Source organism: Papaver somniferum, unplaced genomic scaffold, assembly GCF_003573695.1.
Source record: "Papaver somniferum cultivar HN1 unplaced genomic scaffold, ASM357369v1 unplaced-scaffold_21, whole genome shotgun sequence".
Classification (NCBI taxonomy): Eukaryota; Viridiplantae; Streptophyta; class Magnoliopsida; order Ranunculales; family Papaveraceae; genus Papaver; species Papaver somniferum.
This window is the reverse complement of record NW_020631041.1, coordinates 13,882,334-13,907,248: the sequence shown is the minus strand read 5'-3', so window position 1 is coordinate 13,907,248 and position 24,915 is coordinate 13,882,334. Positions and strand designations below refer to the sequence as shown.

The 24,915-nt window shown below is 43.7% G+C and overlaps 1 pseudogene; it reads left to right on the top strand.

The window, feature by feature from the left end:
• Nucleotides 1-464: 464 nt before the first annotated feature.
• On the top strand, nt 465-22,136 carry LOC113339815 (annotated as a pseudogene).
• Nucleotides 22,137-24,915: the final 2,779 nt, after the last annotated feature.

Genomic DNA, 24,915 nt, shown 5'->3' with positions numbered 1-24,915 from the left:
TGATAATTCTGATATATACTTGACCGTTGAATGAGGTTTTTGTTCAGCAGAATCTCAGTCTCTGAACCTTGGTGTTTGCTTGGAGATGATAGTCACTTATCAATTGCACAAGAGTTTGCCTGCTCAAAAAGCAGTTTGGCATGAATCGGTGAACATTTGCTCGGTAAAATCGAATTGGTCTGAAAAATTTGAAAGTCTTCTTTCTCGAGTGGTGTATCAGAGAGTCGGAGCTCTCCAAGTGGGTCCTAACCCGACCCGCAGGAAGCTAAAATTCTCTGATCCATCACAATCTATGCCTTCTTAGACTTTATCAGGTGAGGTCTCATTAAATAAGATATATACTTTCATAAACTCTTTCTGAATTGTGATTCATGTGTATTTGTGTTTCTATATGAAAAAATGGTTTTGAGGTTTTCTTTCTCTGTCTAACAAGTTTTTTCCATGTGTACTTTGAACCAGAGCGAATGAGTACCCAGATTGTTGCTCATGCGGATACCAAAATACGAACTGACACGTGGACATAGGGTAGACACGAGAATCCTGCCGAAAGATCTTATACCGTACCCCGAAAAATTTTCGTCTGTGACTTGTCAAATCAAGTCAGAATCGACATGGTTGACTAGTCAGCGAAGTAAAAGTCATATGCGAGATAGTATCTCACAACGAAATAATCTACTAGAAGGACACGAGCTACGAAGAATTAATGAAGTACCCCACAAGATACCAACCACGAAGCTGAGGCATGCGAACTAAGCTAACTTGGCAGAAAAGATAACTTGCGAAGTAAATGTATTGGGGAGAAAGAAAAGAGACAGGTGTCCCGATAATCCCATGTGAAGATGGCGAAAGAAGGGGAAAAACTTTATGAAAAATGGACTGGGCGAAGTATAAAGCACCCTCGAAAGAATTTGGCGAAGTAAAATGAGTTGTATCCCATTAGAATTGATTAGATTATAAATAGAGGTCCTTGGACAAGGCATGAGGGATCGGATTTTGGAGAGAGAAGAGAGCTTAGTGTAGAGAGTGAGATTATGGTTTCCTGGTGTTCAAGAACTTGTATTTTGTTTCCTTAGAATTCATCAATAAAGATTTCTTAGTTCATATTACTTAAGCATGTCTTAGATCTTGATTGTTTTCCTTTTTGGGTTGACTAATGCATTTCCAGTGGTTACATTTTGGCGTCCAGAAATAGGGAACTTAGATTGGGGATTCATCCTCATCTAAGAGTTTGAGAGAAAGAAAACCATTCAGAGACCGTAATAGCTAGAGATCCAGGCGAGTTGTTTAGTGTAGAAAAAATTTAGTAGCTTACCCATGTCTGAAATCTAAGATCCAAAAGAGAAAGTTGGAGAGGCAGCGAACGAAAAATAAAATTCAACCGAGACCGAACGATGGAAGGAAAAGCAAGACAAGCAAAACCCCTAGTGGTGGTGAGAATGAGCAAGCGGTTGGAGGCCCGGAAGGAAGGAGAGAAAGGAGAGGCATCCGTAACAGATGAAAGACGAGAAGTCGTAAGGCGAGGAAAAGGGAAGCCGAGCGTAGAAGAATAATCCATGGTGGAACCTATCCGAATTGTGAAAGCCGGGGCTATTACGGAAAGGGAAACGAGACGAGAAAAGGCGGAGGATAGCGGTGGTGATAAGGACATGATATCGAAAGAACCAAATAGGACACTTCATCGAGAAAAGAGGCAAGAAATAATGACAAAACGAGGCGGTCAAACGAAACAAGAGGAATACGAACGTGGCAACAAAATGGAGGTCGGAATGTCACAAGAAGAAAACGATAATTCGGGAACGATAACAACTTCGTCTCGGAAAAGGATTTTTTATCGGGAAGAAAATCCTTATGAGGATTACGAGCAAGAAGACAAACAAGGATTGCAGAAAATAAGGATGCTAGAAGGATACAACCGGGAAATAGATCTAAGGAGGATGCTAGTGGAGGCGAGATATGAAAATCATAAGCTAAGATACGAAGAGGAAAAGAGATGCGAGGATGAAAATAAACGCAAGGGGCGAGAAAGAGATATTGACGAAGTAGTAAGAGGAATCATGGACCACGAGATCTTACATGATCTACAAAGATTGAGAACTCAGATGGGGAACTCGCGAAGGAAAGATAGGTCGCAATGGAGGGAGGAGAAAGTCATGATGACCGCTATGATACGTGCGGGGATAAAAACAGCACACCCGGAGGAGGGCAGAAGCGGATTGCCCGAAAGAAGTAAAAGACATTGCAAAAGGGTCGAAAGACCCGAAGTGATGAAGCCGGAGGACACCAGCATGAGAATTCAAAGCCAACGAAGCAAGGAGTAAGCGCATGGAAAAGGTTAGGACTCTCAAAGCTTAACACGACTGTGGAAAGGATATGGGAAGAAGTGATACTGACCGAGGAAATCCCAATACCACCAAATTCGGGAAGAGAACCAGCCCTTGGGAATAAGAGTCACGAGTTTGTAGATATCATAGCTTTCACGGGCATCACACAAATAATTGCAGGAGCGTCAGGAAGATTTTACTTCGCCTTATAGGACAAGGGAAGTTCGCGCATTACGTAGAGAAACGGGAATTACCACCACCACCACAGCATTATGGGGACCTGACAGAACGACATCAAGTCAAAGCAAGCCAGGGGGAGTTGTTTGGATGTAATCTTGTAGTGCATTCGAAGGAAAATTTCCTCAACTTTCAAGATAATGTGCTCTCAAGGATACACAAAGTATATTATGAAGGGAACAAGATATTGCCGGTGGAAAAAGAAGATCCATTAGAAGAATGGCAAAAGAGAGACATATCATTTTCGGCGCAGGAAGCACCAAAAGGAGGAACTCAACATATGGACTCATTGGTCATCACCATAACAGATTGTAAGCATTCGTTAGGGGTAGAAATCCTATGTGGTAAAGAAAGAGCATGTGCCGTGGATAAGATCTTGATAGAAATGGAGAGTTCAGTAGATGTACTTTTTTTATCATGTGTTCAGAGCTTTGGGGTACGAGGATTCTGACCTGGAACCTTCGGCATATACACTATACAGATTCAATGGAGTGGCGACGAAGAAAAAGGCGAGATACGCGTGAGGATCTATGCAGGAGAATTGGAAACGACGGCTACGGTGTATGTAGTGGACGGGGAGTCACCCTATAACGCCCTCATGGGTAGACCGTGGATCCATGGAAGAAAAGGAGTTGCGTCGACTTACCATCAATTTTTGCGGTTTCCCATGCCTAGCGGAATCAGAGAAATACGTGGAAATAGTGTGGACGCGGAGGAATGCAACCAGAAGGACATTAAGAATTACGAAGGAAGATTGGAAAGAAAGAAGGAGTGAAAGAGAAAAATACTTGAGTCGAAAAAGGAGGAAGATTAAAGGGTATACGTGGCGAAAGCTAGAGAAGAATGGGCAATACCCAGCGAGATACCTGAAGAGGAGGGAAAGCCTGCGAAATCAGTAAAGGAACCAACACCATTAGGAGAACCGGACTTAAACTTCGCCGCAGTAGAACCAACAAAGGAAATAAACTTAGGGAGTGGCGACGAACCCAAGATCCTAAAAATCGGGACGAAAATAGAAGAAGAAGAAGAAGGAGCGAGATTAGTTGGATTGTTAAAAGAATACAATGACATATTTTCGTGGAGCATGGAGGAAATGCCGGGGATTGATCCACGAGTGGCGTGTCATAGATTGGAACTAGACACGACAATCAAGCCGATAAGGCAACGAATAAGGAATATCGCAACGACTTATCATGAAAAAATTGATAAGGAGCTCCAGAAGATGATGGATGCAGGGATCATCAGGCCAGCAAAATATCCAGATTGGATTGAAAACATGGTAGTCATGCCCAAGAATAATGGTGGTATAAGGATATGTATTGACTTTAGCGACCTGAACACCGCATGCCCCAAAGATAGCTTTCCCTTGTCAAACATCCCACAAATGGTAGAATCAACATCTGGATACAAAAGGTTGTCATCTATGGATGAATATTGTGGATACAATCAAATTCCGTTGGCTGAGGAAGACCAGGAGCATACAACTTTCTTCCCTCCCCGAGGACTATATTGCTACACAAGAATGCCATTTGGACTAAAAAACGCAGGGGGAACTTACCAACGGATGGTGGAGAAAATATTTGAAAAATGGGTACAAAGGAAGTTGGAAGTTTATGTAGATGACATGCTTGTTAAAACAAAGGATTCGGGGATCATGTGGAGGATTTGAAAGAAATCTTTGAGCAGATGAGAAAGTACAAAATGAAGATGAATCCAATAAAATGCATTTTTGGGGTTGAGTCGGCGAAGTTCTTGGGCTACATAGTTTCACGAAAAGGCATAGAAGTTGATCCAGCAAAAGTCCAAGCCATATTAGAAATTCCCTCACTCGCCACCATCAAGGATGTGCAGAAGTTAAATGGACAGTTGGCAGCACTGGGAAGGTTCATCTCGTGTCATCGGATAAATGTAAACACTTCTTTGACATTTTGAAGAAGGGAAAAAAATTTGCGTGGACTCAATAATGTGAAGATGCACTAAAGGGTATAAAATATCACCTCATTAAATTGTCAATCCTACAGAAACCAGAACCTGGGGAGGAGTTATTGATTTGTCTCGCGGCAACATCAAATGATCTTAGTGCAGTCCTACTACGGAGTGACGAATGGGTAGAAAAACCAATCTTTTACGTCAGCAAAACCTTCAACTCCACAGAGAAGAATTATCCAAAGGTTGAGAAATTAATACTAGCATTGTTTTATGCATCGCAAAAGCTACAAACTTATTTCCAAACCCACAAAATAAAGGTCTTTACAAGAATTCCCATAGAGTTTGTCTTGAAAAACTCGAAGAGAGTCGGGAGATTAGAAAGATGGAATACCCAGATCGACCAGTTTGGGTTAAAGTATGAAGTACAAACTTCTACAAAGTCACACATAATCGCATAGTTTCTTGCTGAATTTCCTTCAGAAGAAGATGATGGCATAGAAAAAATGATGGATGTAGACGAAATCCGTCCAGACCCTAAGGATTTACTGAAGGAAAGTCATCCCAGGAGGTGGGAAATATTCGTCGATGGAGCCTTAAACAGTTGTGAAGGAGGAGTAGGGATAGTATTCACTTCGCCCACAGGAACTAGGATAGTATTCTTCTTTCGGCTGGAGTACAAGGCAACAAATAATGAAACTGAGCACGAAGCAGTGGTACAATCTCTAAGGATTGCAATAGAAATGGGGTTAGATGAAGTAAGAATTACCATTGACTCGCAACTAGTGGTTCGTCAAATCGAAGGAAGATATAATGTAGTTTATCCGGTGATGCAAAGGTATCGACAACTCGTGAAGGAATATTCAATGAATATACGAAGCATTATTTGGAGAAACATAGGCCGAGACAATAACAGACATGCGGACGCCCTTTCTTTTATAACTTCAATGATTGAGGATCCAAAAATCGGCCATATCATGATTGAGTGCTTAATGCAACCCTCAGTAAGCAGAGAGGAAAGGGAGCCTAAGGTGATGATCATAGAATAAGGGAATAGGGAAATAGATAATGATGACTGGCGAGCCCCAATCTATAATTACTTGATGAAAGGTCCACAAATTACGAGGTGCGTGAAGGAATCCTCTACAGGAGATCGTACTTGGGTCCGATGATGAGATGCTTGTCTCAGAAAGAGGGTATAGAAATCATGAAGTCAATACACTATGGAGACGCTGGTAACCATAGCAGAACCAGGTCACTAGCTTTAAAGACCGGGACACAAGGGTACTTTTGGCTGTACATGCACAAAGACGCGAAGGATATCTCCACGAGGTGTGAAACCTGTCAAAGATTCTGGAAAATATTACATGCACCATCCACAAGCTTAAATTCTGTGTTGAGTGTATGGCCCTTCGCCATGTGGGTAATAGATATCGTGGGACCATTTTTTACCGGGACAAAGCAAAGGAGATATCTGATAGTGGCAACAAATTATTTCACGAAATGGGTGGAAGCCAAAGCCTTACAACACACGCTAGATGGTGACGTATATGATTTCATTCTTGAGAACATTATTTGTAGATTTGGTATACCAGTCTTGATCATTTCAGACAATGGGAAGCAATTCGAAAGAGAGAATGTGAGGATGTTATTCAACGCATTTAAAATTCAATCCGGAAAGTCGACTCTGTTATACCCACATAGCAACGGGAAAGCGGAGGCAACAAATAAGACACTGGCAACCACGTTGAAGAAAAAACTGGAAGGTCATCATAAGGGATGGTGTGAACAAATCCCAAACGTGTTATGGTCATATAGAACCACTATGCGAGATGCAACGGGAATGTCACCCTTCTAATTGACATATGGAGCTGAGGCAGTGTTTCCTGCCGAAATCATCCTTCCAACCATGAAAAGAAAAGTATGGGAGAAAGGGATAAACTCGAATTTGATTCTAACAAAGTTAGACGACCTAAAGGAAATTGCATTACAACATATGAAAAATTACCATCAGAGGCTGTCAAGGGAGTATAACAAAAGGGTAAAACCCCGAAGCTTCGTACCCCGAGAGATCGTGCTGCGAGAAATATCCCCATATCAAAGAGGATCAGGAGGGAAGCTAGAACCAACGTGGAAAGGCCCTTATATCGTAAAAAGAGTGGTTGATAATGGGGCATACGAATTGGCAGATTGTGAAGGGAAGGATACCGACGAAGAGGGAAAGGTAATATATGGCGAGATCGAGAGGCAAGACCGGAAATTAGATCATCCCTGGAATCCCGTGTATATCAAGAAATATTATCCATGAATGTAATTTATGATGTTGAAAAGACAATCAATGTTTAGTTGAATGGAGTTTATTAATAAAACATATCTTCAATGATCAACTTAGATATGAGCAAGCACTTTGAAATATGCGAATAAAACCCACGAGATAACAAAAGAGAAATAAGACCTCACATTAGGAGGCGAATAAGTCTCACGAAATAAGCAGTTTCTAGGGAAACTTAAAACCTTCGCCTAGGAAGGATGATAATCCACGGCATGCACCCTAGTTCGCATGGAAATGCAAGAGGCAAGACCTAACGCATGTCGTAAACAACTCTCAGAGAAAAAGTTAGGGGCAATGGTAAGACCTATCCTCCGAGGGTCCCTTTTATGATGGCCTTCGGTAAGGGGTGCAGAAACATGCCCAAGGCGCCGACGTATTCGGTTGAGCTGCGGGTTCCTGGGACGTCTGGAGCGTTACCGGCCATGTCCATATGGCAAGTTTTGGCTAAGATGCACCCGATCCCAAATAAAACTCACTTAGGGTGTGACTTCGTAATCCCAAGACATATCGACGAAGGTGATAAGAAGTCACGAAAACAACTGAATGTCGTAATAACTGGATGAGAGGAGACCAACATGCAAGTTAGGGGTAACCTCTTTGAAGGGGAAATCAGGAGGGATATAAAGGGATGGCACACTCCATATTAGGGAGTTGTGTGACTAAAAAAGACGGCAATGTCATGGGACTAACATTCATGGGAATGTCTAAACCTGTCGCATTATCGCGAGATTAAACAAAATAGATGTTAAGACGAGGTAGATGGATTATTATTCTTGTGGGTAATAAGCGCCTGATACTTCGTCGAATTAATATCCTTCAGAAAGGATGAGGAAAAATAAGAACTTAATTAGGAGGAATAAGAAGACCTCGTAGAGCCACGAGGAAAACGCAAAGTGAAAGTGAAATTCGACTCTATCTTGATCAGCTAATGCTCAACAAGAGCAAGAGGCAAGTATATACTTTTATATTTTATGTTCTTATTTAGCATTATCCTCACAAGATTCAGCGTATCTCCAAGTATATACTTGGTACAAAGGTCAATATAGTGAAAGCAAAGGCACAAGGTAAGAACAAGTATACAAAGGCACAAAGTAGATGAAAGCGTATTATTAAGGCAAAGGCACGAGGTACATACAAACACAAAGATACGTGATACACTATTTACACATAAACAAGATGATATATACTTGAAACATTCTGCCCCATAAGCTTGGGAACACCCGGCCAAGATAAAGCTAAAAAGTTACAAACATCAACAAAATAAAAGAGGAAATATAAAATCAATAAGGGTCATGCATTATCTAATCATCATCATCTTCATGATCTTCGTCAGTTTCAGTATCCTTGTCGGAAGAAATTGAATCATTAACAGCGGAATCATCATCTTCACGATCCTCGTCAGTTTCTGTATCTTCATCAGCAGGAATCGGTTCGTTAACAATAAAAGCTGGTTCCTTGAAAACGGGTTCAGGTTCATCATCAGAAAATACTTCAAGATCCAGAGAGACTCGAGGAATGCCTTGAGAATCACAAAACTTGTTAAAGAGTCTGACCTTCTCGTTCTGAGCGTTTCTGCGAAGTCGTTTCGCAATTAAGGTTGCATCTTTCACCATTTGATCAAGATCTTCATTCAAACCTCGAACATCTTCTTGAAGAATGGAGATCTTGTCGGAAAGATTGTTTTTCTCGCAGGATAGAAGAGATACTTGGTCCTTGAGCCCTTGCTTAGACCCTGAAGAAGCAAAGAAATCGAACGGGTGAGTTACTTTTGAGAATAGGGTGACACCTCGAATGGATAGGAAGGAGAAACTCACGGAGAAGTGCAGACGAAGTTTCCTTCTCCTCCACGAGTTGTTTCTGAAGTTCAAGGATACGAGCACTTGACTTCTTCATTAGCGCCCGAGTTTCCCGAAGTTCCACGAGATGGGCCATGCTGCGATTTTGTTCCTTAAAGATGGAAGGCACCCTTGAGAATTTCGCGAAGTATTACAAAAAAGAATAGAGGAAAATTCAGGTCAAACTTATAAAATTTACCAAGCCAATTATCGCAGAATGCTGCTGCAGAGAGAGATTAAAAGAGGCATTCAGAAAGAAAGATTGGTCTTCAGCTAAGAATTCGTCAAAACTAAAGGAATTCAGTAGCCGCAGATCTTAGTGAGGGATTCCACGAGTTGTGACTAAAATCTCTCTTAAGAATTTCATGTCAGGAAGATATTCGGGATTTTCTGCCTCATTATCCCTCTGACCGCCTGTTGATGCATGATGGTTTTTGAACAAAGGGTAAAATCGTAAAACCTCACGTATAGCATGATGTCACCAGTGACACTAGCACATTTATTAGAACATTTAACGCGCTTATATAAAAATCACCTGGGTACCCTTTTTCAAATACTAAATTAGGGTTTCGATGCGCGAAACCCTACATTTACACATACCGCGCAACCATTACGCAAAAAGTATGGTAAACATGCCAAATGCACGCATCGTGCAATCATTGCGCAGAACATAGCAATTACACGTACCGTGCAATCACTGCGCAAAAGCATGGCAATCATTCCACTCACACATGTCACGCAACATGCCAAATGCACGAACAGTGCCAACGTCGCGCAAAACATAGCAATTACACGTACCGTGCAATCATTGTGCAAAAGCATGGAAAACATGCCAAATGCACGCACCGTGCACTCATCACACAAAACATAGCAATTGCATGTACCATGCAATCATTGTGCAAAACATGGCAACCATGCCATAACTACAAATAACGCGCAACCATTGCGCTAAATATGGCAACCACGCCAAACCGCAAAGCAACGCAATCATCACGTTAACCATGCCAAAAATCCAAAAACGCACCACCATTGCACAAAATGGCAACCATGCCAAAAGCGCGCGCCATTGCCACATGCCATGTGACCCTTGAAACCTGGCATGCCAAGCCGTGCAACCTAGGGCAAAAGCCGCCATTGGCACATGCGGTGCAACCCTTGAAACCTGGCATGCCAAGCCGTGCAACCTAGGGCCAAAGCCTCCACACGCGCCATTGGCATATGTCGTGCAACCCTTCCAACCTGGCATGCCAAGCCATGCAACATAGGGCCAAATCCGCCACACACACCATTGGCACATGCCGTGCAACCCTTGCAACCTGGCATGCCAAGCCGTGCAACCTAGGGCGAAAACCGCCAGACTCGCCATTGGCACATGTCGTGCAACCCTTGCAACCTGGCATGCCAAGCCGTGCAACCTAGGGCGAAAGCCTCCAGACGCTCCATTGGCACATGCCGTGCAACCCCTGCGACCTGGCATGCCAAGCCGTGCAGCCTAGGGCCAAAGCCGCCACACGCGCCATTGGCACATGCCGTGCAACCCTTGCAACCTGGCATGCCAAGCCGTGCAACCTAGGGCCAAAGCCGCCACACGCGCCATTGGCACATGCCGTGCAACCTTTGCAACCTGGCATGCCAAGCCATGCAACCTAGAGCCAAAGCCGCCACACGCGTCATTGGCACATGCCGTGCAACCCTTGCAACCTGGCATGCAAGCCGTGCAACCTAGGGCCAAGGCATACCACACATGCCATTGGCACATGCCGTGCAACACGTGCACTTTCGCATTTCCACTTGCACCCAACGTGAAACCTAGGGCCAAGGCATACCACACATGCCATTGGCACATTCTATGCAACACTTGCACTTCGACACTTCCACTTGCACCCGACGTGCAACCCAGGGTCGAGGCATGCCACACATACCATTGGCACATGCCGTGCAACCCTTGCACTTTGGCATGCCGCGCCTACCTCAAAGGCCACAATTCCTCTTATGCAAAATCTCAACCGTCGAAGGTCGCCTTTGAGCCGGCAAGTCTCTCAAGCTCAACTTATCGAACACCAACGACATGCTACATGTTTTCCACGAAAAACACTCGAGACATCAAAATGTATGTCACAAATTGGGGATGCTCATTAGGGTTTTGGTTTGGCGGTCTACAACGTGTGGCATACACAAATGCCCGTTTCATGAAAGTGTAATAAGAATAAAGCGGTTAGTAAATGCAAGAAGTAATGGTGAAACGCTCTTTCATTATGGAACATCAATTCCATCAAATTCCATCAATACCAGGCGTTACCACCTCTTCCCATTTAACTCATCCGTTTATTTTCTTACGGGGCCAGAGTACGTTTCACTTGGACTTATATAAATAAGTTTTACCTATTTCCACCAAGACACAAGTTTTTGGTCAGGGAGAAATACAACACTCAGATAGGCAACTCTTGCTATCTTTCTCAAAGCTTTCATCTTCGGATACAAGTCAAGTACTAATCTTCCAGAACTACTATGGTCTCCACACTCTCTTCGCTTCCCTCCCTAAACCATCCCTTCTCCTCCTCTTTGTGACCGAAGAAAATCCGGAACGACCATTTCTTGGTTTAGGCCAGATTTGTATAAATTGATCTCTCGAATCTAAAGTATTCCCGTGCAGTACATTTGTTTAGGGTTTAGATTTGTTTGTCACCCACTCACCGAAATTACCAAAATCAGCAGAAACAGTTTTTTCCCATAAACAATTGGCGACCACAGTGGGAGATCAATCTCTCAGTTCCAAAGTGGACTTGCGGTTTCCAGCATTGCCTTTATAGTTCTATTCTTTCAGCATGGTAGATCTAAGGTCTGGATCCGAGACAAACTCTGAAAGCACCAATATGGAAACTGCTCCTGGCGCTGATGGTTCTTCCAACGACACTGCTACATCACTTGCTGACCTTGGAAACACGGAAGGCGCCCCTTCAAGCGTTACACCACCAGTCACCAGAGCCAGGGCCTCATCCACTCAGAATGCTCCTACGCAATCCTCTAACCCAAGAGGTATGGAAGGTGCTCCTTCAAGCATTACACCACCAGTCACCAGAGCTCAAGCCGCCGCTACTGTCCCTAACGTTTCAGCAAGCACGTCACCTCCAACTACCGCCCGAACAACGTCTACTCCACCACCAGGGCGAGAAACCAGAGGAGAAAGACCTTATGTCACCATCGCCGATCTGATGAAGAGACAAGAAGTTCTTGCTAGAGCCCAGACAGACATGGTTTCGACCCAGAAAGAGGTGCTTGTTTTTCTCAAGGCCCTAACAGAGCGGCTGCCATGGGAGTCACGCCAGCCGGGATCAAGGACTAACACTCCCAACAACCCTGAGGCCAGCACCTCAACACTGCGGGAACTGCGCCGACCAGAGTCAAGGACAGACACTTCCAATAGCCCTGGGCCGGCACCTCAGCAGAGCGCACTGACACAGGCGAAGAAATTCGTGTTGGAGCCTCAATAGCAAGAAATCATCCGTCCAATTTTGTCACACGAGAAGACTTGGAGCGGCTTCTCCAAACCCGAATCAAAAACGACGAGACGGATACACATCAACACCAACCTCCTTACCCAATGGAGATACAAAGAACTTCCCTCCCAAGAGGGTACTCGCTTCAGTTCGTTTTGTATGATGGAACCGGTAATGCACGAGAACATATCTCATGATTCCTGGAGGCCTTGGGCGAAGACGAGTACAACCACGTTCTCCGCTTAAGGGAGTTTTCGAAATCGCTTATCGGAAGAGCATACACGTGGTAGATTAGTATCACACCAGGAAGCATCCGCAATTGGGGTGAAATGGTTACGTCATTCTACATGAAGTATTTGTTCGTGTCTGAACAAGTCACTCTCTCAGATCTAGGGAGGATGTTCCAACAAAATAACGAGCATCCAAATGAGTTCGTCAAGAGATTCAGGATCCAAGCACTGGACTGCCACGATCCGAATGTGACCGAACAACAATTAGTGAATTCATGCATCAATGGCATGACTCCCATCTACCGCGCCTTACTGGAGAACCTACGATTCCAGACGTTCTCCGAACTCCATCAAGCTGCCAAACGATCAGCCATGACACCTCTGGCTTTATTAGAAAGAACCATACCATCCAGAGGTGAAGATGTGTGCAAAGTCCGGAGAAGCGTGGGCCTCCTTAACAAGCCGTACAACACTGGCCCCTCCTCTGTAAGCGTGGTGGACGAAAGAGGGAAGAGGAAAGCCCCGATGATGGATCAACATCCTAAACGCACAGCCCCGACACGACGGGAAGCTCCACCGCAGAAAGCTGCGACTAAGGCTCCCGAATCTCATCATGAAACAAGAGAGGATGATCTGGCTTCCCGTTTCCAATCGAGGAAGTAATCGAACTTATAGAAGCATGGGTTCAAGATGATGTCATCAGACTGCCGCCTCTCAGACGCCCACCAACTTAGGCCGAGATGGCAAACCCCAAATACTGCCACTACCACAGGTTCGTCCATCACCCGACTAGAGACTGCAACAAGCTGAAGCAAATTTTCAAGGAAAAGGTAGAAGCAGGAGAGCTTCGTCTAGGGAACGAAGGAGTACATAGAGACCCGCTTCCCGTAAGGAATTGCGGAATCTCTGGGTTCTCCGTACATGAAACAGTACAGTCCATGATGCAGCACATATGCGAAATCCTCTACTTCTCCAGGGTACATCGCCAAGACATTTTTGTGGCCCTCAACTGCATAGTTTCTGGAAACGTCTTTTTCCTGCTACAGTAGCCGCACCAAAAGCACAAGTCTTCCCCGAGGATGCTACTGAGAAGCGCAACTGGGGACTGCTAACCATAGTCCATTTGAAGTGCACCGAATTCAGCAACACACTAATCGATGCGGCACTCAGAATTCAACGTTGTTACTTTCAAGACCCTGAAAGCACCAGGAATAACAAAGAAAAAGGTTGTCCGTTCTCCATCAATTATCAGGGACCTTGAGGGAAGAAGCCTAAATGCACCTGGCTACGTCAATCTCGAAACCAGCGTAGGAAATACTGCGACACATGGAAGGTTCCACATTGTCAAAGAATTGAGTTACGACATGGTCCAGGGACGCCCGTGGATACTCGACAATAAAAAAAAACTAGGAACATCCCCTCTACCCATGACAACGCCCGAAATGGTATTTAACAAATGGACGTTGTCTCACGAACTCCGAACCCAAGTAAGTCTGACTGAACAACCCTCTATACAATCAGTCACTCCTCGTCGTAACCCGTCATGGGGACTCGGCGCGATTATCGAGCACGATGCTGTCAAGATGTGTGAATGGAACGCTGGGCCCTTCAAGCACTTCACCAAGGACTTGAAAATTGCCCTCGAAGAAGACGAAAGAAGAAAACGAGCAATCGTACAACAACCAAACCCGTTCCAGATCGGAGATATAGTGGTCAGGGCTACCTCATTTCAAGTCGAAAAGATGATAGTGGATATGGCGGTTCGAAAGAACCCTCCTAAAGGAAAGGAAGATGAACCATATCTGGTGGCTGACATCCTTTTAGGCGGTTATTGCAAGGTCATCAACACGGAGAAATTGGAAGGTGTGGTGGTTCACTCACGATGGCTCGAACCCTTCAGCACCTGAAATGTCATATTGCCTCTCCCTCCGACATCCACTCTTTGACATTTCCTCCAGCAATTTCCCTTTCCACCACTATAATTGTATTCCCCCGAGATAAATGCACCACTTGCATTTTTCCAGCAGGGTTCCAGTTTTTCTATTATTAAGCAATCTTATCTTTCCCCTCCAGTAAAATTTTCGAATCTCAATTTTTTTTTTTTTTACCCGTTCAAACCTAATCAGAAATCAGAACAAGAAGACCATTTTCAATCAAATGGAAGCTCCAAAAAAAAAAAACAGAAAGGAAAACAATCCTTTCCGATAGAAGTCTCCGGTTTATAAGTTTTATTCAATACAAATCCACAAGAGGTACACTGATCAGCAAAATACCAAATTCAGCATGAGTACAATAAAAAGGGGATTTGAAAGACATCAAAACGACTATGCAAAAACAAGAAGAAGTAAAAAGAAGAAAACTATTCTCCGACAGAAGCTCGAATCCCTGACGCTCCTATCAGGGCTTCTTCAAACACTTTCCCAAGTAATCCCTCGGGAAGCAAAGATTCCATAAGGAAGATGTGTCAACAGCAACAGCCTCCATGTCCCACCTGGACACCGTCTCAGTAGCGACGATATCCGACCTATTCCTAGCTTCCACTCCAGCAGTTGACTCGATGTACGCCACCATGATTCCCCCAGCATCACCAACAAAGTTTTCGCCGTACGTCCCAGAGGTTTTCTCAGCAGCCTTTTGAGGAGGGTTCCCTGACTCATCCATGTCGGAATCCGTAGAAGTCTGGGCATTCGCATGTGCCTCGCATGGGTAGATCAAAGGAATATCCTGGATGATTGCTCTGATTTCGCAAAACAGAGACCCGATCCTGTCCAATGACTCCTCATGGGAAGAAGATCGGTCTTCACCAATCCCGGAACATCTCTCCAAAGATCTGGAGGTGCCACCGTTACTAGGAGACGCCATCACGATATCGGGAGAAGAACGAATCTTACCTTACCTGCACCAACAAACAACTAGAAAGAGGGAGATGACGCAATTTCACCAGCAGTATATATACACAAACCCTAAAAAGGGGAAAGGGAGAGTAACGCGCTTTCATGGACGTAACGTTTCCAGATTTTTTTATAAAAGAGGAAGAATTCTCTGCTAAAGCCACGCATGAAGAAAGGCATCCGGGCCCGCAATATCCATCCTCGCCACTTCCAAAACGCGCGCACTTTCCTTGCAAGTGCCGGCCTTACCAACGCTCAGCGCTAATCTTGCCAATCTGGGCTTTCCGTTTGCCAACACCATGCTATGTCAATTGGCCCACACCCATTCCAAGATTATTGGTGCTGACAAGTACCTTCCATGTCAAGTCTATGCTAGCATCTCCGCCTCGCGTTCCAAAGCCTAGCCCCAAAAACACCTAGTCATACTGGGATTTGTGCAAAGCTGTCAGATACGAGGTTTGTGGATTCTTACTTATATCTGGAAAAAGGTCAGACAAATCTCCTCGGCCCTCTTTCACGACTTACTGTCTCAATTCCATCCTCGTATCTCACCATCTTATGCTTACCTCGCAACAAGGCCCCTGTTCCAAGCTAAGCAGGGGACTAATGTTGATGGTGGTTTTTGAACAAAGGGTAAAACCGTAAAACCTCACGTATAGCATGACGTCACCAGTGACACTAGTACATTTATTAGAACATTTAACGCGCTTATGTAAAAATCACCAGGGTTCCCTTTTTCAAATACTAAATTAGGGTTTTGATGCGCGAAACCCTAGATTCACACATACCGCGCAACCATTACGCAAAAAGCATGGCAAACATTCCAAATGCACGCACCGTGCAATCATCGCGCAGAACATAGCAATTGCACATACCGTGCAATCACCGTGCAAAAGAATGGCAATCATGCCACTCACACATGTCACGCAACATGCCAAATGCACGTACCGTGCAAACGTCGCGCAAAACATAGCAATTGCACATACCGTGCAATCATTGCGCAAAAGCATGGCAAACATGCCAAATGCACGCACCGTGCACTCATCACACAAAACATAGCAATTTCATGTACCATGCAATCATTGTGCAAAATATGGCAACCATGCCAAAACTACAAATAACGCGCAACCGTTGCGCTAAATATGGAAACCACGCCAAACCGCAAAGCAACGCGCAATCATCACGTTAACAATGCCAAAAATCCAAAAACGCACCACCATTGCACAAAATGGCAACCATGCCAAAAGCGCGCGCCATTGGCACATGCCATGCAACCCTTGCAACCTGGCATGCCAAGCCGTCCAACCTAGGGCCAAAGCCGCATTTGGCACAAGTCGTGCAACCCTTGCAACCTAGCATGCCAAGCTGTGAAACCTGGGGCCAAAGACGCCACACGCGCCATTGGCACATGCCGTGCAACCCTTGCAACCTGGCATGCCAAGCCGTGCAACCTAGGGTCAAAGCCACCACACGCGCCATTGGCACATGTCGTGCAACCTGGCATGCGAAGCCGTGCAACCTAGGACAAAATCCGCCACACGCGCCATTGGCACATGCCGTGCAACCCTTGCAACCTGACATGCCAAGCCGTTCAACCTTGGGCCAAATCCGCCACACGCGCGATTGGCACAGGCCGTGTAACCCTTGCAACCTGGCATGCCAAGCCGTGCAGCCTAGGGCCAAAGCCGCCACACGCGCCATTGGCACATGCCGTACAACCCTTGCAACCTGGCATGCCAAGACGTAAAGCCTAGGTCCAAAGCCGCCACACACGCCATTGGCACATGCCGTGCAACCCTTGCAACCTGTCATTCCAAGTCGTGCAGCCTAGGGCCAAAGCCGCCACATGCGCCATTGGCACATGCCGTGCAACCCTTCCAACCTGGCATGCCAATCCGTGCAACCTAGGGAAAATCCGCCACACGCGCCATTGGCACATGCCGTGCAACCTGGCATGCAAAGCCATGCAACCTAGGGCCAAAACCGTCACACGCGCCATTGGCACATGCCGTGCAACCCTTGCAACCTGGCATGCAAGTCGTGCAACCTAGGGCCAAGGCATACCACACATGCCATTGGCATATGCCGTGCAACACTTGCACTTTGGCATTTCCACTTGCACCCGACGTGCAACCTAGGGCCAAGGCATACCACACATGCCATGCAACACTTGCACTTTGATACTTCCACTTGCACCCTACGTGCAACCCAGGGCCGAGGCATGCCACACATGCCATTGGAACATGCCGTGCAACCCTTGCACTTTGGAATGTCGCGCCTACCTCAATGGCCACGATTCCTCTTATGCAAACTCTCAACCGCCGAAGGTCGCCACTGAGCCGGCAAGTCTCTCAAGATCAACTTATAGAACAACAGCGACATGCTACATGTTTTCCACGAAAAACACTCGAGACATCAAAATGTATGTCACAAACTGGTTTTGTTTTGGCGGTTGACAGCGTGCGGCATACACAAATTCCCGTTTCAAGAAAGTGTAATAAGAATAAAATGGTTAGTAAATGCAGGAAGTAATGGTGAAACTCTCTTTCATTATGGAACATCAATTCCATCAATACCAGGCGTTACCACCTCTTCCCATTTAACTCATCCGTTTCTTTTCTTACGGGGCCAGAGTACGTTTCACTTGGACTTGTATAAATAGGTTTTACCTATTTCCACAAAGACACAAGTTTTGGGTTAGGGAGAAATACAACACTCAGAAAGGCAACTCTTGCTAGATTTCTCAAAGCTTTCATCTTCTGATACAAGTCAAGTACTACTCTTCCAGAACTGCTCTGGTCTCAACACTCTCTTCGCTTCCCTCCCTAAACCATCCTTTATCCTCCTCTTTGTGACCGAATCAAATCCGGAACGACCATTTCTTGGTTTAGGCCAGATTTGTATAGATCGTATCTCGAATCTAAAGTACTCTCGTGAAGTACATTTGTTTAGGGTTTAGATTTGTTTCTCACCCACTCACCGAAATTACCAAAATCAGCAGAAACGGTTTTTGCCCATAAGCACCGCCCTTAGACGAAGTGGGTATAGACGAAGGAGTAGCTAAGCTGCTTGACTGATGCTGGCGAGGCGGATCAAGTAGAGGAATGTCTGACGAGGAAGAAGGGACTTGGGTCAAGACGTCTACATCCGAGGCACGTCGATGCTGTGGGGCACGAGATGTGGTAGAATCGTCCTGAAATCCACAAAATTAAGAGATGTTGCGAGAAAAAGAATGTAAAGTTAAGAAAGAAAGAGATACCTGACCAGTGACAGAAGGAACCTCGGGATGTTGACGTTTCCTTAGATTCTTGGTAGGACCACCCGTTGCTTGACGCTCGCTCTCCTGAAAAATGGGAAGTTAGAAATTAACAAGGTAAAATGATCAGAAGAGGGGCCATGAGATACATACATGTGATGGAACTGGTTTCTTGGAGCAGTTATTTAACATACCAGGTGGGGTAAGTGGATACTGAGACACGAACAAAGACGTTAGGGAACAATAAAAGTTGGGCATCTTATCCCAGCGAAGTCTACCCGGATCATACGCTGCGAGGTGAGCATGCTCAGGGAGAGGACCAGTACGAGCAATACCATTCTCTTCGAAACCCCATACCAGAGGACCTTCGGCTACTAAAGGAAACATCATCCAATCCTCGTCGTTAGAAAAATGAAGGTACCTGTTTCTTTTCATACCAATCAGATCAACATCCAATAGAAGGGCTTTAGACGGGTCAGCCAAAGACTTGCGAGAAATCTTGACACCTCACTCCTGATAAGCTCTTGTGGTCATATCCTGACCAGCGTAATTCGCGGAGAAGGTATCAATATTATAATCTGCGGGAACGAAATCATTCACCAAGAGTGGAATCTGGAAGGACCGCCATTAGACCTTATGAGGAACTCATTAGCAATACGAATAGTATTTCCAGACAATTGGTAAACTCCTCGCTGAAGCTTAGCTAGGATTTCATAAAAAAGGGGGTTCTTTGGGTCATACAAAGGAAAAGAAAGGCCCGCTTTCAATTGACCGACAGAGATCAACATCTTTGTGGAGGACCAAATTCCCATTCGAATCCATCGGTAGTTTAGTTCCATGGATTTGGTTGCAGTAATCGGGGGAGAGACAGTAGAATCAATTGCCGGAGATAGGGTAATGCCCAACTTCGTAAGATCGGATTTAAAATCTTCATAAGTCGAAGACGTAGTGGGATTGGGGACTTTTTTGGGAGCCATTAAAGAAGAATGAAAGGAAACCTAAACTTACAGGAGGAATAAAATAGGAAATAAGAAGGTAAAATTCGAAAGGTATATATGAAAGAACATGGTATTTATAGAGGTGATTGGTCAAACCGTACTACCAACGATCGAAGAATATGAATCGGTAATCAGCGGTTACACGAGGAAAAGGACCACGTGGAGAGCACTGATGGGGAGGAGTGGCAGTTATCTAACTCCAGACGGTTCTTATTCCCCTCTCACCACGATCGAGTAGAATAAGAAAAGACAAAATGTGGATACCAAAATACGAACCGACACGTGGACATAGGGAAGACACGAGAATCCTGCCGAAAGATCTTATACCGTACCCCGAAAATCTTCGTTTGTGACTTGTCAAATCAAGTCAGAATCGCCATGGTTGACTAGTCGGCGAAGTAAAAGTCATATGCGAGATAGTATCTCACGACTAAGTAATCTACTATAAGGACACGAGCTACGAAGAATCAATGAAGTACCCCACAAGATACCAACCACGAAGTTGAGGCAGGCGAAATAAGCTAACTTGGCAGAAAAGATAACTTGCAAAGTAAATGTATTAGGGAGCAAGAAAAGTGACAAGTGTCCCGACAATCCCATGTGAAGATGGCGAAAGAAGGGGAAAAACTTTATGGAAAATGGACTGGGGGAAGTATAAAGCACCCCCGAAAGAATTTGGCGAAGTAAAATGAGCTATATCCCATTATGATTGATTATCCTATAATAAAGATCCTTGGGCAAGGCGTGAGGGATCGGATTTTGGAGAGAGAAGAGAGCTTAGTGTAGAGAGTGAGATTAGGGTTTCCTGGAGTTCAAGAACTTGTATTTTGTTTCCTTAGAATTCATCAATAAAGATTTCTTAGTTCATATTACTTAAACATGTCTTAGATCTTGATTGTTTTCCTTTTTGGGTGTACTACTGGATTTCCAGTAGTTACAACTCGTATCTTGGTGAAGGTACTGCACGTTCTCTTGATACGTTAAATGTCCTAGATCCTTCATCTGGCTTTGATTTGTATCTAAGGAATGGTATATCCTCATTCTCATTTGAAACAGGCGCTTATGGCAATGCCAGCTCCAGATTTTAGCCTTTGTCTATTCTTGATTCCATAAAGAGTGGTGTGATTTTTGTCCTTCTACTCTAGACATGTGTTAAAGTTACCACTTACCTGTGCCGTTATAGTTTGGAATGAGAGGATAACATAATAAGCTCCTGCCAATCTCATTTACTTTGATAGAGGTTGCTCGAGGAACAGTTGTAAAGAAAACTTCACACCATGGCTCCTTTTTGAAGTATTTGGTTTTTGTTGTTATTTGAATGACCGGCTCTCTTGTTTCTGTCACTAGCAAATGGAGGAGCAGTTCATGACTTTGATTGTGCTTTCTAATTATTTGGAGGTATGTCTCTCGTATAATTGTACACAGAGATGCATGATCATATCTTATGGGTTTATTAATCATTAATTTACTGTTTTTACTATTTTCAGACTGCAAGATTCCGTCAGTTTTGGGATGAGGCGGCGAAGAACCATAGCATAGTCGAAGTTGTGTTAGGTTCGGTTCGGTTCTTACGTATACGATATGCCTGTCTTGTTTTGTCATGCATCTTTAAAAGGTTGCATCATTCACATTGTTAAGTGACCAGTTTTCTGGAATAAAAGAGACTCGATTTATATCTAAACTAGGATTAGGCTAGGTGAGTTTGGATCCTACCAAGCTGATTCAGTAAATTAGTGTCCGCTTTAATTGCATTGTTTAGGGAGAACAAAGCAACCAACTTTGTAGAGACTGTCACGCTGCTTCACTCGGCTAAATACAAGAGTTAGTCGCCAATATATGTGAACTTTTGTACCCTTGAATCTGGATGATACCTGTGGTGCATGATACCTGTCCACTTTAATTTTTGTTTAGGGAGAACAGAGCAACTACTTTGTGTTAGAATACGGGCATCCAACTCAAAACCAATTGGCAATGAGTGGAGTGGCCCACAGAGTTATAAACCGCAGGAACTTAAATTGCCCATACAATATGGGACTAATAATCTCAACACGCCCCCTCACGTGTAGCCTCGTTGGGTCTAACACATGGACAATAAATCGAGTGACGCCGAGTAAAGGCGCGGTCAAATGACTCGTCGCAAATATCCTGCTCTGATACCATGTTAGAATACGGGCATCCAACTCAAAACCAATTGGCAAGCAATCCAAATTTATGCGATTCATGCTCTCTCCCTGACGTATCAAAAGGTTCCTAGGACTGTACTTGCGGAGGTATGCATTTTATTTATTTTTACAATCTCAGAAAGAATCTTTTTTGTTCGTGCCAATATTCACTCTGCAAATATGATATTTGTTATTTTTACAGGCCATCAACATTGAAGGTCCCGCATTCGACAAGTTCTTAGAGCACCAGGTAGCCAACTACGGTTGGGTTGTTGAGAAGAGCCAAGGCCGGGGTCAGGTCATTGTCTTCCCTCGCACTGAGTTTAATCATCCAGAGCTCAAGAAATGCTCATCTCCATTGGAAATCATTACCAAGATCTTTCCCATTCTTGGCTAATCACCCCACCTCCAGCTATAATAGTTTGTCGTGATATCATCTACATTTTCTGCCGATGGCTGCAGCAAAATTTTGAGATTGACGGTGTCGAATGTCTTTTATTTGTAGGTACTTCAACTAGAGATGTAAAGCGTGCCGGCCCGGCTCAGCCCGACACACGAAGTCGCGTGCTTCACGTGCCATGTGTCGTGCTGTGCTGTGCCAACGATTCAAATATGTTGTGCCCTGCTGTGCTTTACTAGTCAAAAGCTAGGCACAACACAGCCCACGGGCACAACACATGAATAAACGTGTTGTGCAGTGCCGTGCTGGCACATGTGCTATAAACAATTTGAAATCACTTAATGTATACATTAAGTCGGACATTATCACGAGAATTTAAATAGACAACACATCATTTGAAATTATTTCAAGTAAAATTAACAAGTTTATTCAATAAAAAAAAATAGCCCATCAAATATAAAATTGGATTATTGTCATGTAAATTAATGTTCTAGTCAAATATAGCTGATGACATTATAACAACGATATTGAAATATATTTTCCAAATATTAAGGTATTATATGTATGGTTATAAATAAGCCAACATAAAATGTCAACAATTAGCTAGAATAATGACTCTTTTATGAAATATACACAAATTGTGATGTATTATGCCTTGTTATATGGTGTGTTTGTGCATGCTATGACGTACTTTCTTAACGCACTGTACCGGGTTGGACCACGTGCTTATCCGTGCCGCGTGCTTTGCTGTGCTACTTTGCCGATTAGGCTAACCAGCACAACCCACGAAACTAACGTGCTAGGCCGTACTGGGCTAAATCACGTGCTGAGCTGGACTTGACTCAGATTTCAACGTGATGTGTTGGGCTGTGCTCGTGCTGGCACAACCCAATTTACACCTATAACTTCAACCATACTAGTATTATCTCTTTTATTTTTGTTTAGTTACAGCTTACGCATCATTTAGAGTGTATCGTTGATAGTGAAAACTGGCCTATAGTTTATAGGATTTTTATTGGTGCTTCTCGTTTGTCCTTTGTTTGATGATTTTTGGTAAGCACTATGGATAGTGAAAACTGGCCTACAGTTTAGAATGAAAATGCTTTAAGCTTGAAGCAAGGATTTCTCTTTACTCAAATATCTTGCAAGTTTTAAAAATTTCTGCAAAGTTGGAAAAATTAACTGAGCTTGGAAATGCACTTGCTCGGTTTTCTAAACTTTTTGCTAAGAAACACACGCCATTGCATTAACAAATAAGAGAGTTGCAGATTACATTTAAGTTTACCTTCCTAAATAGAGAGTTCAGAAAATTAGGAAGAGAGAACCAAAGACCCTTAAGACTGTTTTCCCTAGCCCGACGTGCAAGTCGGTCTGCTAGGGGTTATTCAACCGCTTTATATACATAACTTCAAAGGACACCGAACTAGAAAGTAAATTCCGACAAAGTTCTAAAAGATCTAAACTTCTCCAATCCGCGCTTGAACTGCGACCATTCACAAATTCTACCAGTTGGAGACAATCACTAACAAACACCACTTTAGGAAGATTCATCTTTCTGCCCAAGAGATAGCCAAAATTAGAGCAACAGCTTCAGCTCCTACTGCATCTTGAATCAACCCAAAGTCTGATCTGGCCCTTCCTACTCTTCCTGCAACATCACACCAAATAACACTAATGCCCATTTTAAAATCTTTGAAAGAACCATCGACAAACATAAAATGGTCCACATCAGACCCTGAACACGAACACAATTCAAAGAACAAGTTTGCGGAGCAATATAAGAACAGATCATTCTCTTGATATTCAAAATAATCATGTTCCAATCAACAGAAACACACTTGAAAACCACATCACACCTCAATTTCCAGACACACCACATAACAATAGCAGCAACATTAGGCCAGGAAACATTAAAGGGGGATATTCCCAAGTTAGAGTCATGCCAGTAGAGGAAAATATCATCAATGCACTCAAAATTTGTTTGTACTATATGCTGAAAAGAAAGCCCAAACCAAATATGAGATACCACGGGACAGTTTATAAAAAGATGCATAATAGTTTCTTCATGCGTGTAGCAGAGAGGACAAGTCACATCCACATTTTGATTATAAAACTGCATTAGAGAATTAACAGGCAGCATATATGCAAAGATTTTCCACATAAAAAACTTAATTTTCGGTAAACATTCAATACCCCAAACCTTCCTCCAGAAAGCAGAATCCTCAGTAGAAGAGGAATCATTCATGTAGATTCTATAAGCTGATTTAATAGTGAACTTACCAGTACTGGTATGAGCCCACATAATAGAGTCAGACTGAGACAGATTAATCCTAATAGGCCTAATCCTATTAACCTCATCAGGCGAGAATAATTGATTCAAAAGTGCAACATTCCAATAGTTATGAGAATAATCAAGGACTTCAGAAACAAAAACATAATTAGTGCTACTAGAATGCAATGGAACTGGAGGATTAAACTTCCCTGGGATCTAGACTGCATTCCAAATAGGAGTGAGAGCCCCATTATTGATTTTAACTACTAAGTTAGCCTTAATGAATTGCAGGTCATTAACAATACCTTTCCATATCCAAGAAGAAGAATCAACCGCCTTATCAATTTCTAACAGATTCTGGTTAGGGAAGTACTTGTCTTTAAGAAAAGAAAAAAACAAATTATTCTGATTTTTCAAAAATCTCCAACCCAGTTTACAAATGAACACCCTATTAGTAGCAAAAAGATTTCTAATTCCTAATCCACCATTTAACTTTGATTTTCCTATATCACCCCGTGAACGAAAATAGGCAGCATAAAATGTCTCCTTTCAATGGCC